Consider the following 14619-nt stretch of genomic DNA (forward strand, 5'->3'; position numbering starts at 1 on the left):
AATATCAGTAAATGGATATTGTTGTTAATTTGATATTAACTAATGAAAGAAAATTCTAAGTATATTTTATGTATAATACAGAAACTTGTTCTTTGGAAATAAATAAATGTATTTAAATAGAAAAGCTTCTTGGTGAAATGAATGTATTTTTATTTTTTATAACAATTTTTTTAAGTATTGTATGTTTACAGTGCAGTATATGCTCCAAGTGATTCACTCGTGTTGAAAATTTAAGAGTTTATGAAGCGATTATTCGCTGAACTTATGTGATATATTTGTAAGGTTTCTTGAATACGAGTAATCTGAAGAGATATTTGAAATCTCATGAAAGAAACATCAGATGTAGTGTATGTCCTAAGAAATTTAAGTTTGTAGTTTGAAAAGTCGCGAAGCTTCTCGTCTTAGAATTTTGTAGTGAATAATCACAAGTTCTTTTCATGTAAAAAGGAAATGAAAACTTATAAAGTTACTTTTAAGAGTAAATCGTGATAAAAAATATTTAGTGAGCATAAAAATTTAAAACAATATGAATCTTTACATCGTATTGAATGTTCGCCGGTGTCAAAAGAAACAGAAATATGCTGATGATGATGTTTTGAAACAGCATGATACTTCTCTTCTTATAAATTGCATCCATTGTTTACAAGTGTTTAAAAGAAAAAGTGATCTCTTACACCACATTCGAATGCGACATGATTTGATGTGAATCTTATAAAAACGAAGAAACGTTGACATCGTTAATACATGCAAGTCTTCTAAAATCGCAAGTCTTAATAGTATGTTCGCAATTGAATCGATTTGCTAGAACATAGAAAATGATCATGTCTTAGATGTACTTCTTGAATATATAAAATTGTAGTTAGTAGGGAAAAAATGAGTCATGATGTAGTTTTACACTGAGTTATGATTTCGGTTTGAAATCATACTCAGTGTAAAACTACATTTACTAACTACTTTACACTGTTTTATTAAACTACTTTACACTGAGTTTGATTCGGTTATTTTTGAGTTATGATATCGGTGTTTGAAATGGTAATCAATAGTTACATTTAAAATGTGTCGTGAGTGTGAAAATGCAGAAATAAAAGAGCTTTGGCGAATTTAATAAACTTGGTTCAATGTGGTTGATGGAAAAATTTGTTCCATGTGAATTAAATAGTGTAAGATATGAACCTCTTTCTCTCAATAGTTAATTATTCAATTGTAAGACAATTAAACTTTAAATATATATGCATATAGTACATGTAATGATTAATATTACATTGATTAATGTAAATAACTGATGATATGTGTATTAACATAGTGAATGTTCGCTTTTATGAAGTTCTAAGCATTACTTTAAATACCATTCATAAAACTTTTATCTCATATATACAAACATGACAATATCTATTGAGTTTTCGTTTATTCTTTGGAATGTATGAAAGTTTAAATATTTTTTTTTAATTTAATGTAGATTGGAGTAAAATATCTGTATCTTTCTTCATTTCAATCGGTAATATCTGTATGCTGGTAAAGGTACATATGTTCGTAAGAATTATACTGTGTCACATTTTTGACAATCTTCTTTCATTCATATTAGCTAATAAGAGAATTATTGGAGTTAGTAAAGTAATGAAAATCAACGTTATTGAAAGAAAACTCTAAAAGCATTTACATTTCCAGAAATATATCAAAGTTCCTTTTCTTAAAATCAGCAGGTGTATCGTAGTTTTTATTTCTATTTCATTAAAAGCTGAACTTGTAAAATAAAAATTTTCTATTAGTGTAAGGTAAACAAAAAGAAAATCAAGAGACAATCCGTATCATGAATGAAATTCAAGTCTTACATCGGATTAAAAAGAAATATTCTGAATCTAAATGTTTATGCCTATTTAGCACAAAATGCGTTTATTTGTGTTATAAATTTAACTAAAACCATTCTTATAACAGTATGTTGCCTTTAAACTGGGTAAAAGTGTTAAGTATATTTTCTGATGGTATTGATATACTTGTCAAAGAAGTTCTAGAAACCTCAAATGTCGAAAGAGCATATGATAAGAATCTCCTTTCCTATCGCTACATCAGTTACAGGTTAAGGGGTGGCTTGAATGGATAAAGGAAATGTTTGTGCAAAAATATAGTAGTTCTATTTTGAAATGAGAAATAATTCGCTTTTTGTCAATTAAGGAAACTTGTGGTATTATTAAACAGAATGTCAGTGAAAGACATTGCGTTTGCATAGTGAAGGTACTGATGAAGGTACTGAAAGGTTGTAAGGCTGAAAGGATGAAGGTACTGAAAGGTTGTACTGAAGATGAAGGTACTGAAAGGTTGTAAGGCTGAAGGTTGTAAGGTTGTAAGGATGAAAGCCTGAAAGGTTGTTCCAATGAAGGTACTGAAAGGTAGTAAAGAAGGTGAATGAAAGAATTAATTTGAACAAATAAGGTAAGGCTATCATTAAAAGAAAAAACTGTTTAAAAGATGTATGTTAGAATTAAAAGTAAGATGTTAAAATTTAAAAAGATGTAACAGAGTAAAACCAAAGAATACTGGTAATTCCTATCTGGAAAACAGTAATTTGAGTACGATATTGAAAAAGTTGGTTTTAAGAATTTCTTTATGCATGTGATGCAAAACAATTGCTAGTTTATCATGAGTGCTGACATAGATGCAATTAGTGCAGGAAAAATAGTAAAATTAGTATAGTTAGTGTCTCTAAAACATGAAAAAATAATAGTGTGAGCAGTGTAAATTCATTTGAAGTACTGAAATATGACATAGACTAAATATCAGAAAATGTAAGAAATATTTTGGTATGTGTGGATGAAACACTGAACGTGGTTGTAAAATTAGAAATGAAAATTATCAACACACTTAAAGGTAATCGGGATTTAAAACTAAATATGATGTTAGAAACTTTGAAGACCATAAAACTATATGAGAAAGAAATACATTTAGATATAAATGGTATTAAACTGTAAAGTTGTGAATGGAAATTTCTGAGTAAAACCTGTAGATGATCTATTATGATCTAGGAATAAAACAAGTATTATAAAAATTGTAAGGAAATATTTGAATATGGAGTAAATGAAAACAATCCATATCGTTAAAATGAATAAAAAGGGATAAAATGTTGGAATTACGAGTGATGAGACAGAAATAAAAACATTATAATAAATACGTTAAGCTAGAATTAAGAAATATAAACACAGAAGGGAAATCATGAACGTAAGAAAAGCAATTAACAGTTATAGACTTAAGTTTTTTTTTAAAAATATTCGGTAATGTAAGGAAGATATTGTTAAACACGTGAAAGAAATTAGAAATTCTGTAGAAAATTTAGTAAAAGAACTAAGATCATGAAAAATAAACGTTTCTTTTTAAATACAATTTCATACCACTAAGTTAAAGTGTGTATAGAATACTAGAATGGTTTAAAAAAAGTAAATGAAGTTAAAATTCAGAATATATTGAACATTATAACGTTAAAAAAAGTGTGAAATTGCATCTAAAATTAAGTAATGTAACAAATAAACAGCACGTGCGGGAACGTTTGTGAAATATAACGTATAAGTTAAAAATCAGGTATTCTGAAATTTATGAAAGGTATGAAAAAAATAGTATGTGGAAATTAAATAAAATATTACAAATAAATTAGAAACGTTAAGTATTAAAAAAATATGACAGTAAATGAATATGTTATTATGAAACAGAAAACCTGAGAAATAAGTTAAAGTTTCATGAAAAACTAGAAAGGATAAAAGTATCAGAATAAATTGATGAGTCGATTCAAATTCCATTTTCTTATATAGGCTTTTTTACCTAAATCTGAATGTATCCCGTCAGCTTAGTGGTTAAAATCTTCAAACTACTGAGCTGGTGAGATATTTTGTTTGAGAGTTCAATTCTATATTTTGAATAATAGAGTATTTTTTTTTAAAATAGAAATTTCTAAAATAAATTATTTTCTTTTTTCGTCCATAGAGGACGCCATGACTCCGTTGCCAAATTAAAAAAACTAACTTTAAATGAAAAGCAGGAGGTCTACAACTCAACCAGCAGTCTACGAACAACTCAACTCCACTCGAAACCACGCCTCCTAGTGTGATGACGTTGCCTTTGGCCCCGCCCTCTGTGATGTCATTGACCACGCCCCCTGATCCACTGATCCACCTGTCGCAGAACCCCCATTTTCTATCTACTGTGGTCTCTTTATTATGGAAGCAGGCACCTAATAGGTGGGCCACCATCGCCTCCTATGAAAGTACGGACAGTTACAACCATGCTTTCTCCGGGTTTCGAACACAGGCCCTTCGGTATCGCAGTCAGGCTTCCCTAACCACTATACTGTCTGGGCGGCATGACGGAAAATGTAAGGTATAAAAGAAAAAAAAAGAGTCACACAATTAACTCCTCTGTAGGGTGTACAGTTTACACTGTTTATCACGTTACTGGCGTTAGTCCCTCACCGCACACCAAACCCCTACTTGATGGACAGCATCACAATTTGCAGCGATTCATGAAGTTTCTCGAACACAGGCTTGTCTAGAGGTTTGGTGAGCAGGTCTGCAAAATCATGTCAGAGTTTCTGCAGTAGTCTAGGCTTAGGATGTCGTTTTGTTGAAGTTCACGCAAGCAGTGGTATTTAAATTCTACATGTTTTATCAAATGCTATATGTTTTATTGTCTTATTAAATGCTATATGTTTTATTCTGTTTAGTGGTATTTAAATTCTATATGTTTTATTCTATTTTTTCCCTGTTAGCGAAAGTTTGATGCATGACTTGTTATCTTCATGGAGAGTAATCTGTAGACTTTGTCTTAGTACTAGATCTTTACTTGTATTTAAGTGTCGAATGGCTTTCTTGACAGCATGTCCAATCTATTTTCCGAGGGTTTTCGTTTCTTCTACTTAGTAGATTGACACGCATGCTATATCTGGTCGGCTGATTGTTGCAATGTATAAAAATGACCTAGTGCTTACCCATATTCTGTATTATCCTCTAGAAGTAAGATCAACTTCAGTTCCTAGTTTGCAGTAGTTTGTTTCCATTGGCGTATATGTTGGTTTTTCACCTTGAAGTCCGAATTTTTTACCTAGTTCTTCGATTTTTGTTCTTTTGGTTTATGACAAAGGTTCCATCTTTAGATCTTTTGATGTTTATGCCGAGGTAGTAGGTGATTTCTCCTAGGTCTTTGAGTTCCAGTTTAGCTTTTATTCGTTAGATTGTTTCCATTACATCTTCATCTCTTTCACTTCCTATAAGTATATCATCTACATATTATATGTGTGAATTTTCCATCGATGTTTCTGAAAAATAAGCATGGGTCTGCTTTATTTTGTTTAAATAATTAGTTTAGAAGTATTTTTCTAATTTTCAGATTCCAAGCTCTAGTGGCTTGTTTTAGTCCATATATTGATTTTATCAGCTTGCAAACTTCATTTCCATTTCCAACGTTTCAGTATCCTTCAGTTTGAGTCATGTAAATTTATTCGTTTAGTTCTCCATGAAGGAAAGCTGATTTGACATTGATATAAAAACATGTCTGACAGACATGTTTTTATAAGAAGCTGCACATAGGAAAGCTTGTAGAGTTGTGCATTTTACTACATGAGCAAAGGTTTCATTATAGTCAGATCCAAACTTCTGGCTAAATCCTTTTGCGACTAAGCTGGCTTTGTATCTCATTTTCACAACAAGTAACCAAAATAGAGAGCAGAATAATTTCTCTTACCTTGTATTCAAGGCAGCGTCGTCATAGCTTAGTAAAATGAGTAATCCCAAAAGAGGTTGGAAACGAAACTTGCAAGATTATAAACACATTTATTTATACATACTAATAGATTAAGATTCATTAGTTTTCCTTATACATATCAAGAGAGAGTACCATAAGAGAGAGTTATATCACTGTCCTTTTTTGAAGGAGTGAGGAAAATAAAAGATAAGGTAAATGAAAAAGGAGTCACACAATTAACTCCTCTGAGGGGTGCACAGATTAACCTTCTGGAACGAATTCTTACCGGTTTAATCCAGAATGTTCAAGAACACAAGCCGAAAGCTATATAAAAAGTGCTGGTCTGCAGTCAGCAAGTGTGTTTCTCATCGAGAGAGTGCGTCTCTCATCGAGTGAGTGTGCCTCGTCTAGCGAGTCAATCCCTGCGGAGGCGATTGCATTGACAGCCGGCCAGAGAGTGTCAAGTGGGTCGTCGAGTGCCCCGAAAGAGTCTCGTAGAGTATCGCGGTTAGTGCACCGTCGAGAGAGCGCGTTGAGTTCCGGGAAGGACTGAACCAAAGAGTCAGGAGCCGTGCTCGTGTGGCGTCGAGTGCATCGCGAGTTGTAGCGTGGAGAGTCTCGAGAGTACGTGGAGTTCCGAGAACGACCAAGCAGAGTCGGGAGCTGTACTCCGGAAAGCAGAATCGGCTGCTTTGCAGGAAGCTGTCTCCACCGTGATAGCCTGATGGCTGTGTCGCTGATCGTGTCAGCGTGTTTATAGTAGATCTTCGACGACTGTAAAACGTGCTTTGGAGCTGTCCTGACAATACTGGCAAAAAAAGTGTGTTTCGAGACTTCATAAAGTGTCGTCGTTATTCACTCCAAATCTACACAAACCCTGTACGAACGTGAAGGAAGGAAATAACGCAACAACTGGTGTCAGAAGAATAGGAAAAACGTAACAATACTATGCATTTCATTGAAACCATTGGTCCTCCTGTTTCATGTAAGCCAAGGAGATTAGCTCTAGATAGATTAAAAATTGCTAAGCATGAAATTCAGAAAATGATCAATTTAGGTCACATGCGACCCTCCAAAAGTAATTACTTCTCTCCTCTTCACATAGTGTCAAAAAAAGGCACAAACGAATTGAGACCTGTGGGAGATTTTCGGAGGTTAAACGCTCAGACAGTGAAGAATAAGTATCCTATTCCTAAATACTATTTGCGACTTTGCAGCGGAGTTAGATGGAACAAAGGTATTTTCTTGATTAGATTTGGTTAAGAGCGTTTAATACCCCTTTCTCATGTCGATTTTTAATAACAGATGGCGCTACGAACGTTGAGCGATAAAGACTCAAATCTGTAAGACTACCTACAGCCTGGTTACTATGGCAATGAAGCTTCCTTTCCACTGTACTCGTTTGGCGGGAAAGTGAGTAAGCCATAAAACACTTCCCCTCAGTTGAACAAAAGACCTGCTGTCATTTCTTCCGTCTGTGACTCAGACTGCAGGGTATGTTTTGAACAGGAATAGAACTTTTCCACTTTTGTGTTGAATGAAAGATATCTGTGAGATACGTGCAGCAGTCGCTATTTCTTTTCGCAAAATTTGTTCATCACGCTTTTCAATGTTGTGTAATGTTTCATAATTTGCCGTTATTCTGCGGAAGAAAACAGTTTTTAAAAATACTAGATTTTTAAGCATTTCGGTAATTTCATCGCGACATAAAAATTATATATAAATGATTTTATACTTGATGATATGTGTATACATATATAGCATGCACATAATATTCCATTTACTCATCCATCTATAATATTTCATAAATTACCATCCATAATATTCCATAAATATGTGTTAGCACTTTCCAGAGCTTTATATATATATATTTTTTTTACTTGTATTATAAAATCGTATAACACTCCTAACTATTATTTTTTTATTTCAAAAGTGGATAAATCATTATCAAATTTTTCTAGTACACGGCACATTATCTGAGATCCGCTTTGAATGAAAACTACATAAAGTGTTATAATGAACAATCAGTTTCAAGATTTCACTTGATACTGAAATGCATAAAATCAAATTGCGTTTCTATGTTTCAGGTTTATAAAATACAGCTGATAATTGAAGGGGTAAAGTACAAGCTGATAATACATGATAAGGGGGAAGAAATTCCTAAATTACAAAATTGAATATTATATTTTACTGAAGTAAAATGATACATATTATAGATACATCCTAAAAAACGATAATATTTATATATATATATTGTATATCGTATATATATATATATATTATATATTTATATGTATATGTACTCTTTTCCGGATGCAACTGTAATTACGTACTGAGCTGATTTATCATCTTCCTGTAGCGACGCATTTGGATTTGCTGTGAATAAATTTGTTTCATTGAACAGGAACAAATAGGAAACAGAATATTGAAAATTGAATTTGTTTTAAGCATTAGTAATTTATATATGTTAGATTGAGTAAAAAGAGTATATTCATGCATAACGTATAAATAAGCGAAGTAAATACTTTTTGGCAATCACCTTTCTAGGATGATCATTTTTGAAAATAACCAGTACTGTTGATAACATAAACACCGGTACGATCTATCTGCCTAAGGAAAAGGATGCCTTCGTGGAAGACTTTCTAAGGGGAATTGACTCCTATACACGTTACACAGGGTAAAACCACGAAAGCGCAGCCAGTCGGACCGAGCTACTGGTGTTCAGCTACTTTACTGCTTCGTGCCTCATTTCAGAGCGGATTCGCTATATATGAAACAGAGCAATGTGCTGTTACCGTATTTAGCAGCCTGCCTTTTTCCTTGACCTACCATAAAAAAATAAAATAGCAAAATTATAACAGCGTTTCTAAAAAGATGCTTTGCTATATTCTTATTAAATCTTTATCATTCTGCGCTACTAAAAACGAAGTACGATTATTTCAAATTCAAAATTTTATAACATTACTTTACGTGATCTCATGTCTTCTAAAAATGAAACCCCACATCTGTTTCTATCCAAGCGGCTTACTTTCTAGACAAAGTAATTTCAGTGTAACGTTACGTTTAGTTTTATCTAACTTTGAACGAAAAAAAAAAAAAAAAAAAAAAACTGTGTACATAACAGGCAAAGAAAGATATTAACAGCACATAAATTTACTCAATTATATTGGATTACCAGAGCAGAAAAAAATAATCCGATGAGATAATTCTCTGAGAATTCATAAACGCTAAATTAAGAATAAATTTGTATAAAATGTTTGCTAATGAATACATGTATTTGCATAGTAAATTTCCTTTTTTTTAAATTTTTCCATCTTTATCACGTTTATCGGAGTGTCGTATTTAACTTCACAACTATGCTCCAAAATTTCATTGCTGTAGATTGGATGATTACCAATATATAATCCTACTAGTAACCAGGGCCAGTATTAGAGGTTTTTGCTGCTCACTACAATATCTGTGGCTCTTACTTCTGCCACGCGCCGCCAGTGGCTGAGTGGTTAAGAATATTGATTACTGGAAGTTAGACCTGGTTTCGGTTCGATCCCAGGCGAACCAGCTGGCTGCATGGTTTGTTTTCCTGTTGTGCAACATGAATACGAGCCAGTTTCCTTCAGCAATTAGGCTCACCGCGCCCTGAGCGGTTAAATCGCTGAACACTGGTAGTTCCGACCTGGGTTCGAATCAAGGCGAACGGGCTGGCTACATGGGCGTTTTCATAATCTTCCCCGTGTGTAACGTGTATGGGGAGCTTTGCTATAAACTAAACTAAGCCTTCAGAAACTTCCTCCACGAAGGCATCTGCTATCTGCCACCTCGTGGCTTTGCTATATTCAAAGAGCCTAACCCAATTCTAGCACTCAATTCCTCTCTAAATTCTAGCGGGCGAGCGCTAAAGTCGCCTATTACTGGTAGTTCAACCTCGGCACATTATCTGAGTTCAGCTTTGAATGAAAACAACATAAAATGTTATAATGAACGATTAGTTTAAAGATTTCACTTGATACTGAAATGCATAAAATCAAATTGCGTTTCTACATATCAGATTTATAAAGTACAGCTGATAATTGTAGGAATATCAGGTTCATAAAGTACAGCTGATAAATACATAAGTGGGAAGGAATTCATAAATTACAGAATTTAATGGTTGTAACGAAAATTTTAAACACGAACGTTCTTCATAAAGTTAGGAAAAAAAAAAAAAAAAAAAGCAGTCAGTACCTTTAGTGCGGGTAGTAATCACTACCAAAATTCTATGCTTTTCTGCCAATGTTTTGGTAGTTTTTCAAAACCTTCGGCTCGGAAACTTGGTGGCCCGAATCCAAACACAGGTCAACCTCATTTCGGACGTGTGTGTGTGTGATTATGGCAAAGCCTCGAGGGCTATCTGCCTAAGAGGAGGGATGCCTTCGTGGAGGACTTTCTAAGGGAAACTGGCTCGTATACACGTTACACATGGGGGAAAACCACGAAAACACCCATGCAGCCAGCCCGTTCGCGGGATTCGAACCTCGGACCGAACTACCAGTGTTCAGCGACTTTTACCGCTCGGCCGCTGGTGGGCTCTCATTTCGGACGTCTTGTGCAGAAGTGAAGATAGGACCAGCAAGATGTAGCTGCAAGTGTGGAAAAAAAAAAAAAAAGGTAGAAGTCCGAACGTGCGATGTCGGGGTTATATGGTGGGTGTGGTGAAAGATCCCTTTCGAGTCCGTACAGATGCCAGCCGGTGAATGCAGACACGTATGGTATCATCTTGATGGAACGTTACCTTTCTGCGTCGGAACTCAATTCGACTCTTTTCCTTGATAGCAGCGTCAACATGCACTAGCATCTCGTTGTATCCTTTACTGTCAAGGGTTTTACCTTTTTCCATGTACTATTTGTGATTAATACCACGGCAATCCCACCAAATACAAAAGAATGATCTTTTTGTTAGTCAAATTACGCTTTACGATGCTGCCGACGGACTTACGGGAGCAGATCAACTAAATTTTTGGCCTATGTTGTTAAAATAAATTTATTTTTCAACACAAGTGACTATCTGGTCCAGAACTTTAACTTTGCGTTGATATTCGAGAAGAATAGTACAGGCTCGAACACGTCTGACCTTATCTGCTTGAGTCAGCTCATGCGGCGCACAGCTGACGTTTATGTGATGCATAGTGCGACTAATGGAGAGATTCATTTTTATGGGGCCCACGAGCGGTAAAGTCGCTGAACACTGGTAGTTCGGTCCGAGGTTCGAATCCCGCGAACGGGCTGGCTGCATGGGCGTTTTCGTGGTTTTCCCCATGTGTAACGTGTATACGAGCCAGTTTCCCTTAGAAAGTCCTCCACGAAGGCATCCCTCCCCTTAGGCAGATAGCCCTAGTGTGCTTTGCCATAATTAAATACACCAACACCAACCATTTTTATGGATAATACCACGGCAATCTCACCAGATCCAAAGCATGATCTTTTCGTTAGTCAAATTACGCTTTGCGACGCTGCCGACAGGCTCGCCGGGCGCAGACCAGCTCCCTTTTCGACCTGTATTGTTTGTGTAAACTTGTCTAACTTTGAACGAAAAAAAAAAAAAAAAAAAAAAAAAAAACTATGTATATAACACGCAAAGATATTACAGAACATAAATTTACTCAATTTTATTGGATTACCAGAGGAAGAAAAAATACTCAGATAACTCTCTTAGAATTCTTAAACGCTAAATTAAGAATAAATTTTATAAAAAGTTTACTAATAAATACAAGTATTTTAAATAATAAATTTTTCCATCTCTACATATACCATGTTTATCGGAGTGTCGCATTTGACTTTGCAGTTAAGCTCCGAAATTTCCTTGCTGTAGATTACATGATTACCAATATACTTACAATCCTACTAGTAACCAGGGCCACTATTAGGGATTTTTGCTACTCACTACATTATCTGTGGCTCCTACCACACGCCACCAGTGGCCGAGTGGTTAAGACTACTGAATACTGGAAGTTCGAACTCGTTTGTGTTCGATGCCAGACGAATCAGCTGGTTGCATTGTTTGTTTTCACCGTGTGTAACATGAATACAAGCCAGTTCCCTTCAACAATTAAGCCCTCCCGCGGTAGAGGAATTAAATCGCTGAACACTGGTAGTTCCGACCTGGATTCGAATCAAGGTTAACGGGCCGGCTGCATAGACGTTTTCATAATTTTCTCCATGTGTAACGTGTATGGGGAGCCAATTTCTCTAAGAAAGTTCAACATGAAGGCATTCTACTGTGCTTTGCCATAATAACCTAATCTAAGCCTTCAGAAAATTCCTCCACGAAAGCCTGCCATCTTAAGAAGGTAACCCTCGTGGCTTTGCTACATTCAAATAGCCTAACGCAATTCTAACAATCAGTTCCTCCCTAAATTCTAGCAAGCGAACCGCCGAACACTGGTAGTTCATCCGGAGTTCAAGCCTCGATGAACAAGTTGGATGCATGACCGATTTTGGTGTTTTCCAAATTCACCTGCTTTGGCGTAATCAAACTCTATAATTCTAAACAAACTGGCGTTCGGTTCGGCTCTAGCACCACGTTCCAAATTATAATTACAGTTCAACAAATAAATGTCTGGCGTATACATTCGAATAATCAAAGTAAAAAAAAAAAAAAAGGGCTTTTTAATTTCTTCCTCAACCAAGCATGCATGCACATAAAGCAAATAAAGAAAAACTTATGGAGTGCAATAGGCTTCTAATCCAAAACATATTTAGTTAGTGATCGCCATAATTGGGAGCTATAAATATGCTATATTGACGGGAAAGAGAAAATTTTACTTCCTGAGTGAGCTAATTCAGAACTAGTGTTATTTCATCTGTCATCTTAAATTTAAGATGCCTAGTTACGTGACTAACAAAAACCTATTATTTATATGAAGCTTGATAAAAATCAAAGTTTTGAAGACGGTATATGTGATCACGTTCGGTTGATTACCATTATGATCAGCAAATAACAGCAATTTACTGATGTCTTTCTTATCTTTATATTCAGATGTAGTTTTCAGGGCAACTAGAGAAAATTTATTAATTACTTTTATTATTTTTGATACTTTATACGTACGAAGATACATACTTGTAGGAAGAGAGATCTAAATATCATATTCGAACAAATAAAAATAAATCGTGACGTGAAGACCCTAGAGATACGGCTTCTGATTGCTATTCAAATTTTTACCGTATTAGTAGCGATATAATCGAATAATCTTTCAAAGATTATTGTTTACCGATTTTAGGTAACAACTAGAAAACATTTTTTCGAACTTATCCTCAAACAAGTTTGCTATTGGTAATGAATACTGCTGTATCGTGAATCCGGTACGGCGCTATGCATTTTGCTGACTTTGTATGCAATAAATTCTGTTGTCAAGTGCCCTTCCCCCAAAATTCTAAAATTTTATTGCTTGATGCTTCGCTGAATTTTACAATTTTGCTGTACCTAAATTCTGCTGTACCGGCAGTGATCATGATTTCAAATCCCCCTCCCCGAGATTTACTGTGTTATCTGAAAAACAGCTCACAAGTTGCTAAAAATAGCTATAAAACTGGTTCCACAGCTTTTAGCAAGGGTCTCCCGTTGTGCGTTTGGAAACTCAGCTTTTGAAAGAAAAGGAAGGGGAATAATTTCTCCCTGACTACAGTATAGATCAGGTCCGTGACTTTGTTTGAGCTACTGCAAAATGTTCTGAAGTACACTTTTTTCTGTTTCGGCAACATTCATCTTGAGAATTCAACACCTGTTCATTAGCCCTTAGTAATTGACAGAAATGCTTTTAGAAAGTAGTGGGTTCATTGATACCAAAACACCTGTTCATTAGCCCTTAGTAATTGACAGAAATGCTTTTAGAAAGTAGTGGGTTCATTGATACCAAAACACCTGTTCATTAGCCCTTAGTAATTGACAGAAATGCTTTTAGAAAGTAGTGGACGTTCTAGTTCATTGATACCAATAAAATGGTTGGTATCAATGAACTGGGGATACGTTAGTTTCAGTTGTTGAGTTCAAATGAACCCTTCAAATACTAAAATAGTCCCTTTGCATAATCGAAAGGATTTCATCTGAGAATAATTTTTCTACTTAAAAATGAGTTTTGCAGTACTTTTTAAATACTACTTGTATTTTTATTTTCGAAAATTTCATAAACATTGTAATTGATTATTTCCAATTTTAATAACTCGCAGAAAAAACACAATTTTCAAGAAATTTTTTTATTATGGTTATTCAAACTTATACTAATATACATCATCTTTTATATTCCTTATACATTTGACACTGCATGCTTCAACCTGCATGTAAGTTTCTCTTCCTTTGTAACTTCTTACCCAGAGACGTCTCAATGAAAGCCAAATCATGCACAAAATTTACACCTGAAAAAAAAAAAAAAAAAAAAAAAAAAAAAAAAAAAAAAAAGATAAAATATTTTTAACACCATATTCTCGACAACAGAGTACAACACATACCCCTCCCCCCAAAAAAAACGAAATTGCAAGAAATACAAATTTCTAACAGAAAAATGCATTTTCAAACAGCTGAAATTGTTTCACAAATTAATAATGCAGATAGCAAATGTAACATATGGCACTATTGCCACTCAGTGCAATCTCTGCATATCCTAAATTCTGCTGGCTGATGTCTTCGTAAGTTCTGAACATTATTTTGCCTCTAAATTCTGCTGCTCAGTGCCCTCTGCTAAATTATAAAATTTTGCTATGCACTATTATCTAAATTCTAAAAATTTTGACTACCACTGGTTGCACAGGCCCTGATCAAAGCAAAGAGGCAAGATGCTACCTGCTATTGATAAACTGCCTTATAAATACCACAGATCTAAATAAATATCAGTTTTATTTCCAAAACAGAATTATCTCACAGCTAAAGCATTG

This window comes from Stegodyphus dumicola, chromosome 8 (genome assembly GCF_044657685.1).
Source record: "Stegodyphus dumicola isolate Sdum_Otavi_A_Nest chromosome 8, ASM4465768v1".
NCBI classification, from domain to species: domain Eukaryota; kingdom Metazoa; phylum Arthropoda; class Arachnida; order Araneae; family Eresidae; genus Stegodyphus; species Stegodyphus dumicola.